Here is a 17,602-nt window from a genome sequence, read left to right on the forward strand (position 1 = left end):
GAATCTAAAATTAGGTTGTTATTATCTGCTGGTGGGCTTGTCCCTGCAATATTGCTGTGAAGCCACACGCCCATAAGGAATGCCGAGTGCTGATCTCATAGCATTGCTTCTTGGCAAAGCCTACTCCTTCAGCTTGTCTCAGCCGAAGATCTACCTCCTGCAAATCCACTCCTCATCCAGTTTGGACTGCGAACAAGCTCTCTGCTATTACCCCAAGGCTCCCTCTCCCTTTTGCAAACACTCCCAAACATTAATTCAGCTTTCACCATGAGCAGACAGCCCACCTCTTTTCTTATCATTCCCACATCCCCCTTCCCACGCAAATTTAATTGACCCTGCTATTTAGAGAGAAATGAAAACTGTAGCGTTGTCCTAGATATCCATGAAGAGCCTCAAAACACTTGGGTATCTTTATACTAAAGGTGGGAGCCATGTCTGTAGTCTGCAGGAGCACAGCTGACAGACCTGTAATCTGGCCACTTTGGGTTAAAAAGAAATCACAGCATTGTGGACCTGCATGTAGAGAAGCCACGTGGCTTCATTACCTACAGTATCTGAGTAAGGAAAATTCAACCCACAGCTGCCTTGCTGACTGCAATTCAGAGCTGCATTTGATACTCTCCTCTACTTAGTAAATTCTTTCCTATTCCAGGACAAAATAAAACTGAAGCAAGTAGAGGATGAGAAGCAGTGGAAAAGAACTATTCCAAGAGTTTGATATGGCTCTGATCCAGGGCAAATCAAAGGCAGAAGTAGACATAAGCTATGTGCTGTCATATAATGGAGGTGTTTGGAAGCTGTGGAGCTGTTACCTGTCCAGCAGCACAACCGAGAGGTGATTAGTCCCCCAGCACAGATCTTTTACAGAAATAAGCAGAGTTCAGGAGCATATAGGAAAGATCCTCGGGAAGGTCTGGAGGGAGGACTGAAGCTCACAGAGGTGCAGGACTAAACTCCACTCCTGTCACGCACCCCAGCTCCGCCTGGCACGTACTGTGGGCACCGCGCGCCAGCCCTGCAAGAAACAACGTCTCCGTTTATTGCTTAAACAGAAACTTTGCTTCTTACTCACACGATTCTCCTAACAAATACACCCAAAAGGAAGGGAAGCCACAAAGGGTGATACTCGGCACGTGTATAAAAATGTGCCAGAAACTGCACACTGGCCAAGCCTTTTCCTCTGGCACTACCTTCCCTCTTCCCAGCTCACATCATCCTGGGAGGGACTGCAGCAAACACTGTTGTACTCCACTGATATTTCTGGCTTGACAAACAGGTGTTGGAACAGGTCGGTGGGGCTCACCGGGCTTGGTTTTGGGGGACTGGCAAATGTTTTCTACCAGCCTGCTTTCTCCAGCTATGAATCACTCGATGGTAGCAGCGGCGTGGCCACTCCACACCAGGCCTGCTGCAGCGCTGGACTGTGTACCTGCACGGTGTGACCGATCGGGATGGCTCTACTGCTCGACTTGCAGAAACTGCTGGGCATTAGAACCGGCTGTCCTCCTGCCCTGCTGTGTAAAAAAGGAATGCAGAATGAAGCTTTCAGCAAATCTTCTGTGAGAGATGGAGAAGGGTGCAAAGGCTCTTCTGTGAGAGATGGAGAGGAGTCAGCTCTTTTGCTTCCTTGTAACATCATTTTCTCTCTTTCATTAATGAAGGCTATCAGGTGGCTATTTTTACCTTTCACCTGAGGACCAAGGCAATACAGCCTAAACAAGATCTCCGGAAGCTGAGTGGGTTCAGCAAGAAAAAAAGAATTCAAGTACCCCATTTTTTGCCCTTATTTTTTAACCACCTGCTATGGGCTCCTGTTGTCACAGGATACTGGGCTTGGTAAAGTTTTGTGCTGATCTTATGCATGCTTAGTGTCTGCTCAGTAACTAGAATATTAAAAGACAAATCAACCCAGGTTATACCATGAATCCTGCAATTAGAATAAATCAGCGTTTCTCAGATGAGAAATGGAAAGCTCATTTACTTGTTTTAATGCTAAGTGGCAGTGATACCTGGCAGAGAAACCGACATCTACAGATGCCAAGATAGTAGCTGTGATGAAGAAACAAGAACAGGAGAGAGATATGGGACCCACTAACCCAAACCAAAGACAGACAGGTCAGCAAACTACTATCAGGAAAAATGCTCGCATCTTCCTTTCAACTGTATGTGTCCATGTTTTGATATTCCAGCGGTTGGTGGTTAGAATAAGAAAGAGTAGATACAGCTTCTCAGGCTGCAGTGGGTCCACATCCCAGTCCATCTGCTCAAACTATGTGCAGAAACAAGCACAAGATTGATGGAGCCAGAGAAGATTGGCAAGAGGGTGTCTGGCTCTACAGCACTGACACAACACTCCTGGGAAAGAAAGTGCTTCTCACTGCTCCAAGGACAGCTTAGAAATGGAAACAGCTTCCCTATTTTGACAAAATTTGAGTTCAGGCTTCAACACATGCTATAGGACCTCAGAACATGTTTCCAAGCACTTATGCCTTTATACTTAAATTTTTGTAATTCTGCAGTGCAGTAAATCTCAAAGACCTCAGCTCTAGATTTGGAGGGGTATCTTCAGCTGTTAACACTGCCTACCATTATTGTCCTGAAAGGTTATGACAAAGCAATACAGAGCACTTCAAAAATCTTCCTTACCAAAATGTTGTTAGCGAATGTGCTTCTTAAAAAATATGCTTTTATGCTGCTGGAACTTACATGTGTGATGTTGTTACAAGGAAAAGAAGTGGTTTTGTTGGTATAGCTTAATTGGGAATTATTAGCTACAGCCACAGGATAAAAAAATTTCTATTGCCTTTAGATAAGACAAATGCTTTTTCTCCCAGTGGGTTGAGTCCCAGGCTTCACTGGAGCAGGCTGAATTTCTGGAGGTTTTAGGATCCAAAAGCAGCGGTCCAACTTTTGAGAGTCATTTAGAAGGTGGGAGCACACCTCATGAGTTTGGGAGCAAAGAAAAAACTCTCTTCTGGCAGTACTGAGGGATATCTGAATCTCTGGAGTTGGCTGTGAGTGTAGTCTCCAGCTATACACCACTATAGCTATTTTTTCAGGACAGATTCTCAAAAAAGCCCTAGAAGAACCCCCTTCCTCCACACAAGATGCCAGAGATATGCTGTTCTCTGGCCTCCTCTTGCCAACACAACTCAAACATTAGCCCAGGACCTCACACTTGTGGCAAAACGAGAGATAAAAGGAAAAAATGCAGCTCACATGACTCGCCACGGCCCAAAAATGGTGCTTCGGGACAGGAAACATAGCAATCGATCCCTCTGTATTTTGGACACCCCAAGTCCCCATGTCTACAGCATCCTGTTGCTGACGGGGAACACTACATGCACAGGAAATTCCAGACCTGCAGCACCACAGAAATGCAGGCAGCACTGGAGAGGAGCGTGGCAGCAAACAACTCACTTCCTCTTTTCCTGGTACACAAAGGTGGCTGTCCCCTGAGAACCTCTGGGATCCTTATCTCCATTCACCAACAAGCACGTCTCAGATTTTGAGGCACTGGATAAAAGACAAGCAGGTACAGCTGAAGAGTTTGTAACCTTTCCCACTTCTGTCTCCCACACAGCTCTTGGCCATCCCTGTTCTCTATTGTCCCACAGTCCTCTCTCCATCTCCCCACCACTGCAGAATCCCATTTTCTCTCTCTTTTTTTTTTCCCTAACACTATGCATGCTGACTTACCCATCTCTGTAATCACCTGTTTCCAAACACAGAGCAGCAAACTCTTGTCACCACCCTTAGAAAACATGGAGATCTCCACACCTCATGCAGACCAAAACCTCTTCTGCCTCAGACCAGATCCTTCCCTTCCCTCTTGCCTTACAATTTGAAAATAAGCTCTGCCAGGCTGGACACACCTTTTTGTTCCCTGTTTATTCATTACCTAATAGAAAATACTTCTGCTGCCTGACTAGGAACACCTCTGTTATAAAAGGACACACAGTAAGTCACCGAGTCACTCTGGTTTAGATACCGAACAGAGCTGTTCAGGAATATATATTTTCTCTCAAACACTCACCACAAATATAAAATCTGAGACAAAAAAATTAAAATCTGTTTAAATAAAAATCCCTATTCCTTCCCTATTTATATGGAAGTTTTTCTTCAGAAGTCCAGTGGGAGCCCTTTGGAGACAACTACCTCCTATTAAGTGCCTGCACACCACCAGTGCAACAGGCCCTTGATCCTAATTGGTACCCTCGGGTGCCATCGTTATGTAAATGAGCAATAATCCTTCCTCACTTCCTGATCCAAACAGTTATTGCAGGCTCTGCTGCACCGTTAAGCATTGCCCAGTTTACTCCGCAATGGCTGCGCTCGGAAGGTTGATTCCCTTAACACACTTTCCCTGGACAGAGCTGCCTCAGGCTTAATGTTTGCAAAGTGCCCTGGGACCCCTGAAACAAATATGAGGTTGGCTTGCATAACGCCAGCTCTGGGAGGCGATTCCCCTCTGAAAACCGTCACAGAACGTCAGGAGTTGCATCTGGCTGCAGACAGGTGGCCATTTATTCCCTTCGCTGCTGTAGCTCAAGGCTGCAGCTGCCCACTTGACGTCCCGTGTACCCTGTCCAGCCTGTGCTCCTGCCATGCCCCTGTATTCCTACCCCATTATTCCTACCCCGTTACACACTTGTTTCCATGCCGACAGAGCCCTGGCACTGGGCTTACAGGAAGCTGTGGTGTAGGACGGGAGGGGTTTAATCTGGACAGTGAGGAAGATGGGACTCATGTGAACTTGTGAGCATGACCCGCTAGAAAGAGACATCAAGCAAGCAATAAAATACCACCAGACTGACTGTGGTGCCTAAACCTGCCTGTTGAAGTGACTCCTTCCGCAGCAGGGACAGCTGGGCATTGCTACAGGCAATGCTCAAGACACAGGTATGTTCATCCATGACCTACCTGTCAAATAGAAAGTCTAGGGAAAACTTCTAGGTAGCATGAGGGACAGAATTCAGTTCCTGCACCTTTTTACAGGCTTCTCCTGAGCTAAAATAATTTAGATTTTATCTATTTTAAAAGGTCTGTGATTCACACAGCCATCTGTACTGTCCATGCAGAGCACAAACCAGTGCAAATTCAAATACCACCTACCAACATACCAGTCCACAGTAATGTCTGTGGGTTACAAACACTGCAGCACATGCAATGCACAGACACTTAGACCAAGAATATATATACTGAATCCTTCCTATGACTTAATCTGTAGCTAGGCATAAATGCATTATGTTTTTTCTATTCTGCATACTGCTTTTTTCTTTGCACTTGGCAGAGTCACTGTGCATTGGTATTTCTGCACACACAGCTCAGAACGGATGTTTCAAACAGTACACAACACTGGCACTTGTGTTCTTCCAGCAAGCACTACAAATAATATTTGGACCGTGTTTTGTTTTTGTTGGGTTTTCTCCAAGAATAAATATTTTTTGAGAAAAAAAGAAACAAACAAAACCAGACTGGTAAAAATGTGCCAATTTCACCACACATTTTACATCTTCCTTTTGTTCTAAGGTAAGTGCTTTACTTGCAGAAGCACAGGGCTCTGTGAGAAACCCCTTAGCTGGGAGCAGCGAAGGAAACCAGGCGAAGCTCTAAGAGCTGGCACAGTAAGCCTCAGTCCCCGTGATGCTGGACGCAGGGGTTATTGACACCTGTAGCCATGAGAAACAAACCCCAGACCCAGTGAGCAAATGCACCTAACTGCAAAAGACCCCTCACGGGCTAAATCAAACCACCTACTGAATTTCTGAAGAAACAGCTTCACAAAAGCCCGTCTGTGTAATAAGGTTTAATGGGAGGTAACAGAATCAAAGTGATTCTGTTTCCCAGGATAAATGCCTACAGGAGTTTTCATCTTCTGATCCCTACAACCCCCAGGGTCCTGTGGACAGCTTACAAGAACAAGCTCTTACTGAAAATAAGTCTGGAAAGGCTACAGCCAGGATGTTTAGTCCCCAAGCAGTGAAGGTGTATCGATAGGAAATGCAGTCTGCAGACTGGAAAAAGCTGGAGAGGGGGGGAAGGCCCCCACCGGTTTTGCTCTCCAAGGAAGGGAAGAGCCCTGAGCCATTCAATGAGCGACGTGACTGGGAGCCTGTTACATAGAGGCAGCACCACTGTTAATAAGAGGGGTTAATTCCTGACTGCCTTAGCTTGAGGAAAGGAAGACCAAGTCCCCAGGTGCCATCTGAGTCTATTTAATAAAGAGGATAAAAGAAGAGGCCCAACACGCTGCTCGGTGCCACAGGCAGCCCAAAGAAAACACCCGTCTCTTTGTTGACGTGGCCGGCGTCAGCAAGCAGAGCCAGTGGCATCGCCTGTCTCGGTCCCGGAGCGGGTCTGTGTCCTTTAGGGGTCCTGAATCATGCCCCGCTGCTGGCACGTAGGGAGGGGACATTTGTCTCCCTTCTCCATAATCTGCTTTTTCAACATAGCAGTGCAATGTTAAAAGGAGTGGGAAATTAAGGGATTATGGGCTTACTCATTTCTCAAGCATCATTAGGAATGGGCAAAAATGGAGGATTTTTTATTCACTGAGTGTTTCCAGCAGAGAAAAAGGTTGTCTGGTTTTACATGAGAACACAGCTTTCAGCAAACAGAAATTCAGACTAAATCAGCCAAAGGATTTAGTTACATGTTCTGCTGCATGTTTGTTTTAAACAAAATTAATGAAAATTGAGGAAAAAACCCATGTTGTTTCAAAACATAAAATGAAAATGTTTCATTACAAAAGGCTTAAGTTAGCCTTTTGTTTCAGGTTTCAATTTTATTTTTCTTGGGAACAAAAGCCTAACAAAACTTGTATGTATTTTTGAAAGGGTTCAGTGTTGCTAATTCGGGGCGGGGGAAGACACTGTACAAGCCTAACCTCGGAGCTGTATCAGGTTCATCACTGCCAGTCCAAGTTCCCAAGGCAAAGCAGCTGCCAGCTACAGCCTCCCCAAAGTACTCCAAATGTCTCCTTTACCATGATCCTAGCCAAAAAAATAGAACCCAAAAGCCCCTAAGAAGACCCTTCCCCTACTGAAACTCACCAAATGCTCTACCCACAGCCCAAGCTGTGAATTCGGGGTGTATCTTCATACGATCCTAAGGGCATACCTGCTTCAGTGCAGCTGGCCTCCACTCTGCTCCTCCGATGGATGAATCTCCCTGACACCCTCTGCTCTTAAGCAAGAGGTGAAGCTTTATCCTTGCTACAGGAGTGTTGCTCTCCTCCCACATGCCGGCTGGGCGCAGCACGTCATAGGAATGTTTTGCAGGAATGCCCATTAGTGGCCTGCTTGTGCCCTTATTAGCACCTGTGGTGAAATCCTACCCCAGAAGCAGAGTTGGGACAGTCTGTTGAAACTTGGATCTTCTGTACCTGCTTCACACCCAGCACTGGATTCCAGCTGAGCAGAGGGGCAAGTGCAGAGCATTCAACACTATCTCAGTGTACCGCTCCAAAATCGGATCCTGCTACAACAGGAGAAATAGACAAGTTTGTCTTTGCGAACCTTCCACCCTGCTGTCTTGACTTGCTGCAGGCTTCTGCACTCCATGTTCATCCCTGCTGTGCTGCTTGGCCCCGATACCACTGTCATCTCTTTTACCTGTTATCTCCTTGTTTCCCAGACTTGTCCTTCCCTCTTGTTGGATCTGCCCACAGCCAAGATTCAGAGAGGCTGGCACCTTACAGAGGCTCTGACTTCACAGGATGTTTCCAGCGTGGAACACAACAGAAAAGACAGAGTCGACTGACACTGCCACCAATGCCTTGATCCTATGCGGGGGAGGAGTGACACACTGGCCACTGGACAGCGCAACTTTTAAATTCATCTCCTCTCCCCCAGTTCTCACGAGCCCTTTATGAGTCATGATCCAATCAGCCTGCAGGCAATTAAACCCAAATTGCCCCTCCCTTCCCTGCGATAGCAGGTCTCAGGTAAGTAGCACAGGTGGAGCTAAGTGCCCAGTAATGCTAGAGAAGCCAAGGTTGATCACCTGAGTGATATTACTGGGAGAACCTCTTGATAAGCTGGGTTTCATTCTCCATCAGCTATGCAGGGCTCATTCCAGGAAGCAGCAGGGATGAGCTTGGCCTGGTTATGAGAGTTTACAGTCTCCTTAATTCTGCAGAGCACTTCACAAGCCAGAGGGATCCCCAGGCCTGCCCACCTCAGCCCCTCCTCCTTCTCTCTCCAGCCCTTCCCTAGAAGCAGCATCAAGATACAGGAAACTGGATCCCCACCTGTGGGCAATACAAATACCTGACAGCTGGATACTCTTTCTGGTATTTTAAGTCATCTGTGATTTAGTCCCGCTCAGACTCGAGTTTCTAGTACAATATGGCCAAAACACTACCACTGCCAAGTCCCTCAATTTATAGGCTGGCTGATTGTATCTAGTGCTCAGCTTTCAAACACCACTCTCTGGGATGTAACACTGGGATGGCCCAGGCAACAGCAGACCCACAAAAGCGGGTGTTACGATGGCTAAATTCCTGCTGACAAAGCATCCAACATGAGCATCCCAGCGGAAGAAATAAATGTTCTGCCTGTGCAGGACCAAAATCCTATTAGACCGTGTCCCGAGACTGCATGCTTCAAATGGAGCTGCTAGCTAAATCCATGCCAACCACTTACACAAAAGCCCTGGTTTTCAAAGGCACAGAGCACTACCAAGACCCTTGACAAGCAGGTTATGCCCACCTCTGGGAGCCCCCGGGGTGCTGCAGAGCTGGGCAGGCAGCTGCTCTGGGGCAGGAAGGGTGCGGGGGCTGCCAAAGCTGCCTCCCACTGAAGACACTAACTAGGAGATCCTCACCACGTGATGGAAAGCAATTACAAGCTATTTAAGAAGGAAAGGGGAGCTAAAACCTTGTTTAGATTTTAATCTTCAGGGCATGCCCGTCTGCGGGCAGCCAGGCTCTCCCTCCCGCAGTGGTCCCTGCCCAGTCGCAGGGATTTCCACGCGCTTGGTGTTTTTAAAGCGCTTCAAGCAATGCCACCGCTGCTAATGGCGCACAGAGCCTCTGTCTCTCAGCAGCGCTTCAGAGAGCGGCTCCTGGCGAAAACCCTCACCCTGCCAGGCGAGCAGGTGGCTGTGCTACCTGAAACAAGCTGGAGAGATCCGTGTGGCTGCCCAGGGACAGATGACACACACACACACACGAGCACAGCAGCGGGCACCATCGTCACTGGTACCAGCAGAGGAGCTGAGACGGCTCGGGCACCACAGACTCCTCTCTGACCCCCAGCAGAGAGCAATCCCTACAGAGCACAGCCCATGGGCTGAACAAGGGGGTAACTACAGCCATGCTCTTGTCCATCCCCGTAGCCACCACTCCCCCTGAGGCCACAGAGCTGCAGCTGGCGGAGGGCGAGGGTGACAGATCCTTGCCCGCTCATACAGTCGTCTGCAAAGGAGCTGATCTACAGCCAGACCAGCAGTCTTTGCTAATAAATTCTTCCAGTGCCTGAAATCAGCAGCCCATCATTTAATTGGGACTGATTCTGCTTTCCATGTAAGCCACTTAAAAAGATGTAATTATAGCCCAGGAGATGAAACACTTAGTATTCTTTAAAAGCTGACTGTAGCCCCTATTACCTGCAAACACACAAAAGAAAAAACCTGCCAGCCATCCTCCTTTTTGATGGTTCAACTGCAACTTTAAAATGTTAATAACATTTTTTCAGCCTGCTGTTGTCAGGAGTTTGTAGGGCACTTGCAGTAATAGCCCCTTTGTGCCTAATAGCCACCTTGCCCTCCGTTCATCTTGGCGATGAGCTGGATCCGACATTGGACCTAGTTCTGAGGACTAAATGAATGCTCTGGGAAAGGAAGCAGAGCTGCTTTGATCTCATAAATACAGCTTTCCCGGGAAGCGCCACAGGGTGCCTTTAGACTCCTGAACTGTCCACACAGCCCCGGCCAGCTACCGAGTTCATGTTACAGCACTCCTGCCCGCGCCTCGCTCTCCAGCTCAGGGTGGGATCTGCCTTTGATGTCTGGGGCACCAGGCCCACTTCACTGCGCTGGTCCCTGTGAGGGCTGCATGGTGAGATGCTCTGCACCTGGACATGCAGTGTCAGTCAGACCCTTTCTGGACAGGTACCCCACAACTGACCCATGCACCGCTGCCTTCCCTAGTCCACGAAACAGGGAGTTAAACTCTTGATGCCACAACAGAAGGGTCATTAATAGATGACAAACTGTGTCCTAAACCAGTGTTACTTTCCTGCAGCCCAAAGCCCACGTGGCATCACTTATGTGACCATCTGCAAAGCAATCCTGACCTGCCGACTCTCATCCAGCAGCATCTCTGGGCTCTGCTGCCTGTTAGCAGAGACCACCCGTGCTGTCCCGCTGCTTTCCAAGGAGCTCTCACATGCTCCTCCTGTTCCTGGGTAGAAGCACAAAACTCATTTCACCAGCTAGGAACTCGTGTACTAATGGAGGACTTGGCCAGTGACCTGATTGCTGGCCCTCAGCTGCAAACAGACTGAGAGGTCAGTCACGCAGAAGAGTATCCTGGTTTAATGATAATTGATGCCTATTCTGACCTTCACAGTCCTCAAATTAAAATGCATTTAAAGCTTGCAAGAGGTTTGAACCTTCTTCATTTGAACCTCCTAAACTCTGCTGAGAATTCTGTCATCTAGACTTAAATCAGGCTCCAAGTCCTTACTCTCCATCCCTTACGGTGAAAGGTGGGACCTTGATTTAATGCTCAGATCAAGCCCACCTTTCACAAACCCACAGGAAGGAAAGCCAGGGAAAAAAGCTGTTCTCCATAGGTTACATGCAGCCATGAGACACCCTGCCCCAGAAAGGCAGCATTCAGGTTGCAGGATTGCTAATCCAGATCTGTGCACTGTCAGACTGCCCTCCAGTGATCTGGATTAGGCGTGGGCACATACTTGCATTTCTCATGCATTAGCCAGAGCACACAATGCAAACTTTGTGCCAATGTTATGCCTTTATGTCAGCTGTTACCTGATCTCCTGTGAAGTGAGAGCAGCTTGGAGAGACTGTACCTGATCTAGCATAAACCCTGCCAGAACAAAGTTAACCCTTTGCATTCATTTCAGCAAGTTTGAACCAGTAAAGGAAGTTCATGCTGGATTAGCGCTTCGTGCCCAGTGGCTGTGATGGTTTTGAGCCAGCATTCTTAAAACTAGATTTATTTCACCTTTGAACTCTGACTTGAGTGGCACCCTGTGCCTGGGAAGGATGGACACTTCCGTCCCACTGTCTACACTTGGGGAAATGAGTGGCAACAGGAATTACACTTCAGGCTTCACGCTGTGAACTTGCAACCTGCAATTTAGGATTTCATCCCACCTCATGCATACAGGTGGCTGAATGAGTTTGAAGTGGGAGGTTGTCAGTCAGTCTGAAAATCCTGACCCACAGCCTGAGGCACGCTCCAGGACTTGGACTGTGCCTCAGTGGCAAATAACATTATAGTGTCTTGATAATGCTCAGTATTAGGAGTAACTGGATGGCTCTGGGCTTTCAAATGTGGATAAAGTCATGCACAACTGCCTCTGAACAGCAGAAAGGTTTTTAATACTAAACTTCAGCTGAATGCTCATCCATACAGGCAGGGTGAGAGTCCTCATGTTTTGGACAATGCTTAGCTTCTCCGAAGGACCAGCTTTTCATGCTTCCTTTTTTCTTTTTCCACACAGTGACTATTTCACACTGATACCATCACATATACACTTGGTGATATTTAAGAAACACCAGGAGATTTCTGAAGTCAAGCTTGCGAATGATTAGGAATGCAATAGTTGAAGCAGTCCAAGCAACCTTAAATCAACCCTTCTAGGCTCATGCAATACAAAAGCTCATCACTACCTTGCTCGGTGCATGCAGAGATGCTCTAAGGAGAGGCCAGGCTACAAGAGGAGGTTCTTTTCCCCAGGAACCACTGCTGGAGGTGTTTGACGAGTCAGGTGTCAGCTGGAGAGGATGGATGGTTACTCCACTGCAAGTGACATGTTATGCCTCTGCCACAGTTCTTCCATGACACTAGCCAAATAATTTAAACTGCATCATGGTCATCAAACTGTGCACCCACCCTTTTCAGGGTGGCCAACACGACCCTGAATACAAACCACAGAAGCATCAGGCACTTGCAGCTCCAGAAGAGCCTGACTGGCTGTGCGGGATCTCTACGAAGAGCCTCAGCCCAGCACCACAGTTTCTCAGGAACTTGGTCACTGCTGCCTGAGGACAGCTAATATCTCTTCTTTCCCGAGCACGGGGAAAAGAGAGATGAAAACTTGCAATTGCCATGGGGAAGCCTGCACAGAATTCATTAATATGAGCAATGCAGACATGTTTCAGCCGTGTCGAAGACAACAGTTGTGAAGCTGCAAATGCACAATTATAATGTCTTTTAATTCACTTGCAACCACATACACCACAAAACTAAAAAAAAAAAAAAATTAAAAAAATCATTCTGACCAGATGAAGTTGGCAAAGATGTCAGCTATTGAAGTCAGGGAAGTGTGGCATAAACTTAATTAGAGCGGCACACAAACCTGTGTATCCCAAGAGACTATCTTGGGGCTCCTGTTGTGCTAGGAGCTGTACAAACCTACACAGTATGACCACCCCCAAACACAAAACTTCGCTGCTGTTATTGCCAAAAATTACTAGATCATTTTTCACCATATTAGGTATATAGTTTCATTAGTCTAATTACAAGGCATTAACTCCTAATTGCTCAACTAATTTCTGTATTTGAAGAGGAAGAAGGATAATGATGTTTACCGCACCCACATGCCATTGACCTTAAGCCTTGATGTATAAAGATGAAAAGCAAGAAGGAATGAAAAGTTTGTTTTCCTTTCGAAGGCAGAGCTTTGCATTTGAATCAGACCCACAAACAGAGCAGGACAGAAAATCCCATTGAAGCTTCATGACATCACAGAGAAGGTACAAACTTCTACCAAGAAAAAAACCTACATTTTTGTAAAAGAAAACTAAAATCTGTCATCTGGAAATTATGGAAAATTATGACTTCCAATTAAAACATGATAAATTTTGGGGAACAAATTTAATGCTGTTTCTTTGACTGGATGAATAAAATAAACTAGCCTAAATACAAAGTCCTGATCAATCTGATGAGGGAGGACATCTCTGCTCCCCAGCTTGCAGCGGAGCAACCTGCCCAGCTGAATCCAGCTCATGTTCCTGTTACGGATTTGTTCTGGAGCAGTCAAGGGCCAAGCAGAGGGGTGGAGATGGGGAAACAAATGGAGAAGGCATTCGCCAAGCTTGGTGGTAGGATGAAGCAAAGGCTGAGGGAGGTGCTCACCTCCTCTGTACCAGCTTTACCATTCCTTTCCAGGGTGCTGATTTCATACTAATTCAGAGAGAAACAAAACAAGGCGGAGCAGGAGACAGTGAAAAATCCTTGTCTGCAGCCTTCTCCTTCCCGCATGAGTCCTGAGGAGGTGGGACTGGAGAGGCAGAAAGTGATGCAGCTTACCCAAAACCTCCTGAGAGGCTGTCAAGGGACACGGGCTCAAATTTTACCCATATTGTCCAGATCCTGCTCACTCCTACCCACGCACAGACTTCTCCCCAGTTAGCTCACTGCCATGCCCCCTGCTCTATGTAGTAAATTAAGAGGGGGACAGATTTGGGAAAGATGCGGGGCAATGGGCAGGAAGGGAATTCAGTGATCAGATGGGGTAAGCAACAGAGACCCATACCCAAACCTCCCCTCTTCTGCCTCATTTGTGTACTTGTACTAACACCATCCCTGCAGTACTCATGAACCATTTTAGATGCACACTTTGGTCCAGAACACAATGGAGAAACTTCATTTCCCCAGGCAGGAGGAGGATTTAAAGTATCGGTTCAAGCCTCCCTCACCCCCAGCAGATCCCCGCACCAGCCGGTCAGGAAAGGACAGCCCTCCTTGCCCGCCTTTTCCTCCTCCCCAGGCAGAGAGCAGGTGAAACCCGGCGGAGAGCTGTCCTCTGCAGCGCCCAGGACCAGCCTCCCTGCCCAGCCCTACCTGCAGAGGCTCCTCAGCTGTGCCTTCCCCTAGCAAGGCCGATGCGGAGCAGGCTGCACGCAACCTCTAGGCACTGCTGCCCTCAAGGGCGCAGCGGCTCTCCCCGACCCTCCCCGGCAGCGAAGGCAGCTGTGGGTGAAGCCGAGCGCTCACCTGCTGGGCGGACCGAGAGGGCTGGCTCCTGGAAGCCAAGCCTTGTTTTGAGGAGGAGACTTGGGTGTGTTTTGCCCTTCAGGGGAATCAAACAGGTTTCTCCATTCAGTCGGCATGGTCTCCCCTCCCTGTAAGCTCTCCTTTACATTCTTTGCATTCTCCAGCAAATGCCATGTTCCCCAGCCCTCTGCTGCACTGGGACAGCAGAGAGTAGCCCCCACCCCCCCAAACTTCTCAGGCCAAGCACTGCCAGGCTTGCTTGCCCAGCAGGAAAGGGGAGCAGGCACCCCACTGCTATGCAGGTACCAGAAAGCCCTTGAATTTCAGAGCCGCTTACAGCTGTGGTACCCAGGTAGCATCAGGGACTGGCACTGTAATTAGCACTCAATAGCGATTGTCTACTTTAACTATTTAAATAAGGTGTGCAGCTATGATTATCACTATTCACTACAGAGGAAACTGCCAGGTACTTTGCTCTTCTTCAGTTTACTTCCCCTTCTAATTGCTGTGGTCACTGTAAGATCCCTGAGGCCCAGCTTGGCGAGTCTGAATGGGCACTGCGAGACCCGTGGATGCACTTTCTGCCAACTCCTAAAGACCGGTGGCTGGGGACATGAGTTCAGAGCACTGCTGAGAGCCAGGGCTTCAGCCGAGGACTGTCATGGGCTGGTAAGAAGGTGATGAAGCCCCAGCCAAGCATCTGTCAGGACTACTCCCCACTTCTGTACCCACTAGCACACACTTTCTGCTGCCCCTGTGAAGCAATTAGAAGTAATGCCAAGTCTGTAGTATATGAGTTGCTGGAGAGAAGTGCTCCTGTGGTCTCCTTGCAGCCCTCTGATAGATCTGCTGTGAGGTGGTGGGCAAACCACAAGCAGGCTGGGCTGGGATGTGCTATAACAGCACTAATAACCCATCCCTGGCTCCCAGCAGCACAAGGAAGATAATGTCTGAAAAGCCCTGATGTCAACGTTGTTACTCCAATCCCAGATCTTTCTCTCTGATCTACTCATGCTGCAATGCCAACTGCTGCGCAGGCTCAGCTGAGCTTTCTTCCCTAGAGGCTGCTGGTGATCCCAGCTGAGATAAGCACAGGAGAGAAGATGTAATATTCACAAAGCCACACCCTGAGCTCAGAGTGGGCACAGGGAGGTGTCCAACTCAGGAAAATTTAGGATGTTTAAAGTGGGCTGTTTGAAACACAGCCCAGACCCTACATCAGTAAAGCATCCTCTGCTCCAGGGTTCCAGCTGACAATGCAGCCTTATTTTCAGTAACCTCTGAGTCATCCCACTGTTTGCTGAAGGTTCGTTCAGGTTTCTTCCTGAAATAATAGTGACTAACAGCCTGGCCAGCCTTTTGGGTACAATAGGTCCTCTGCTAAGCAAGCAGAAGGGACCCCAGGGTCTAAGGACTATGCTTTTCTCCCCAGTGTGAATACACTGTTCCACAATGAATGTTAAAAAAAGAAAAAAAAAAAGAAAAAAAAAAAAGGCTAGCAGCACCTATTATGAGGACCTTAATATTAAACACCAAAAGAAATGGATAAGGAGATCCTGAAACAATACACACAGAAGCTGAGTGTGGTTTTACTAGATGCAGGCAACTATTCTGAACAGGCTAAAATAATAGTGGTCTACCAGCATTGCTCTCTTACTCAGAAGAACGGAACACAGCAAAGAATTGCTTTTCTAATTAACTAAGAGGAGACTGGTGCAGTATTAAGTAACATTTTGTTATTTGCTTGAAAATACAGGTCCAAGCACACGTACAAAACTTCCAAAGACAGGCCTTAAAGCCAGGGGTGTGGTGGCAAGGTAGAACAGCAGAGAATGTATTTCCAAGCTGGCAGCTCCAACACAACTTGGGTGCACAAGTTGTCAGTGAAAGACACACTGTGCAGCACATAGCCTAGTGAGACACGGAGAAATGCCATGCAAAATGCTTCTCCTCCACAACATGAACTGTCAAATGACTCAACCTCTGTCAAACTCAACTCTCTGAAGTGTCCTCAGTTTCCAGCCTCCACATTGAACCTCCTGATGCCACCCAAAGCCCCACTGACTCAGCACTGACCTTAAACAGCCTTTGTCCATTTCAGGAGTCAGCAACCTTGCTACTCCAGTCTGAAATCCGCATCAGTCCCACAGAGGGTTCTCCACACTGTGCTAATCCTGCAGCGATGCTCCTGAGAGAAGGGACAAAGGGAGGAGACACTTTATTTCAGTTAACGTAGCCATGGTTTTCTGGTGCAAACGCTACTACCTAATTTTAGCTGCTGGCTAACATATTTGAGATGTACGGCTGCTGCACAGCACACCTGTTGAGTGCAGAATACTTGCCTACTCACTGCTGTACATCACACTGGCCATATACAGCTTCTTGGGAGTGAAGCAAAAGGAGAGTTAATGATGTCTGGGAAAGCCAAGGAAGAACTATGATACTGCTACAACTGCTACACATGCCCACATCAGAATAAAAGGGATTTTATTCTGCTTTCAGCTAATTTCCCATTTCAGTGGTGTGCAGTTTCATTTTATTTAAGAAGCCATGATTCACTTGTGAACAGCAGCAACACACAGCTTCTTCCCCTTTGGTGCATGGCCCCTCCAGTGCTGAGGTACCCATGTGTCCTGCAAGCACTTTGCTCCACTGTGGCAATGCCTGTGCTTCAGCTAGTACCTTGTCTGAAAAGTACTAGCTTATCATTGCAATTAAACCTGAGACCTACCCCGCAGCTCCAGTTAGGTCTCTCTCATTTGTTTTGAACAGTGCAGCCCTTCACTTCAGGGGAGCTGCTTTCATTTGCTGTAATATAACTGCAAGGGAAGTCAAGCTTGTGCATTTCAGAGACTCGAGGTCTGCACAGGAGGATCACCAAGGGCAGCATCATGCCACTAAAACACTGCACTCATCACCATTTAGCACATGGCTGCCACACACCACTTTCTGCAAGAAGAGTAAAGCAGGGAAACTCTCCTAGCCATGGCTCTGGCTGAAAAGGAGCAGAGAAGGGGATGCTCCAAGGACAGTATGAACATCACGGACCTCTAAGGGAGTAGGTTTCCCTATTAAGAAGGAAGAAAGATAAAGCACACTTTAAAAAGTCTGGGAAGAAGGAATTCTCATGAACACTTGTTTTCCAGGACTAGAAGATGGAAAGGGGCCTTCTATCTTTCTCACATGGACTAGGACAACACCAAAGGGCCAGAGACACTAGATTATCACAGGAAATGTAGTGTATATATACATATATACATACACACACACGTCAGTATACAAGTATACTAATGTAAACAGCTTTGTCTTTTGTTTCCCAGTAAGGGCAGTAGGATAGGAACACATCTCTCCTCCCCCCAACCCCCGAAAAGGCTTTTCATACTCTTTGTTCAGTTGAAATAGCCA

At 47.5% G+C, this 17,602-nt stretch overlaps 1 protein-coding gene across 4 annotated transcripts in view; it reads right to left on the reverse strand.

Moving 5' to 3' along the window:
* Positions 1-14,158, reverse strand: part of ZNF185 (zinc finger protein 185 with LIM domain) — a 49,855-nt gene extending 35,697 nt beyond the window's left edge. For all 4 annotated transcript variants that reach the window (XM_027783588.2, XM_027783589.2, XM_027783586.2 and 1 more), the window contains exon 1: positions 14,045-14,158. The gene's annotated coding sequence lies outside the window, so the exon portion shown is untranslated. The remainder of the gene's footprint in view (positions 1-14,044) is intronic.
* Between the last annotated feature and the right edge of the window lie 3,444 nt (positions 14,159-17,602).

The sequence above is a fragment of the Falco peregrinus genome, chromosome 13, assembly GCF_023634155.1.
Source record: "Falco peregrinus isolate bFalPer1 chromosome 13, bFalPer1.pri, whole genome shotgun sequence".
NCBI lineage: Eukaryota > Metazoa > Chordata > Aves > Falconiformes > Falconidae > Falco > Falco peregrinus.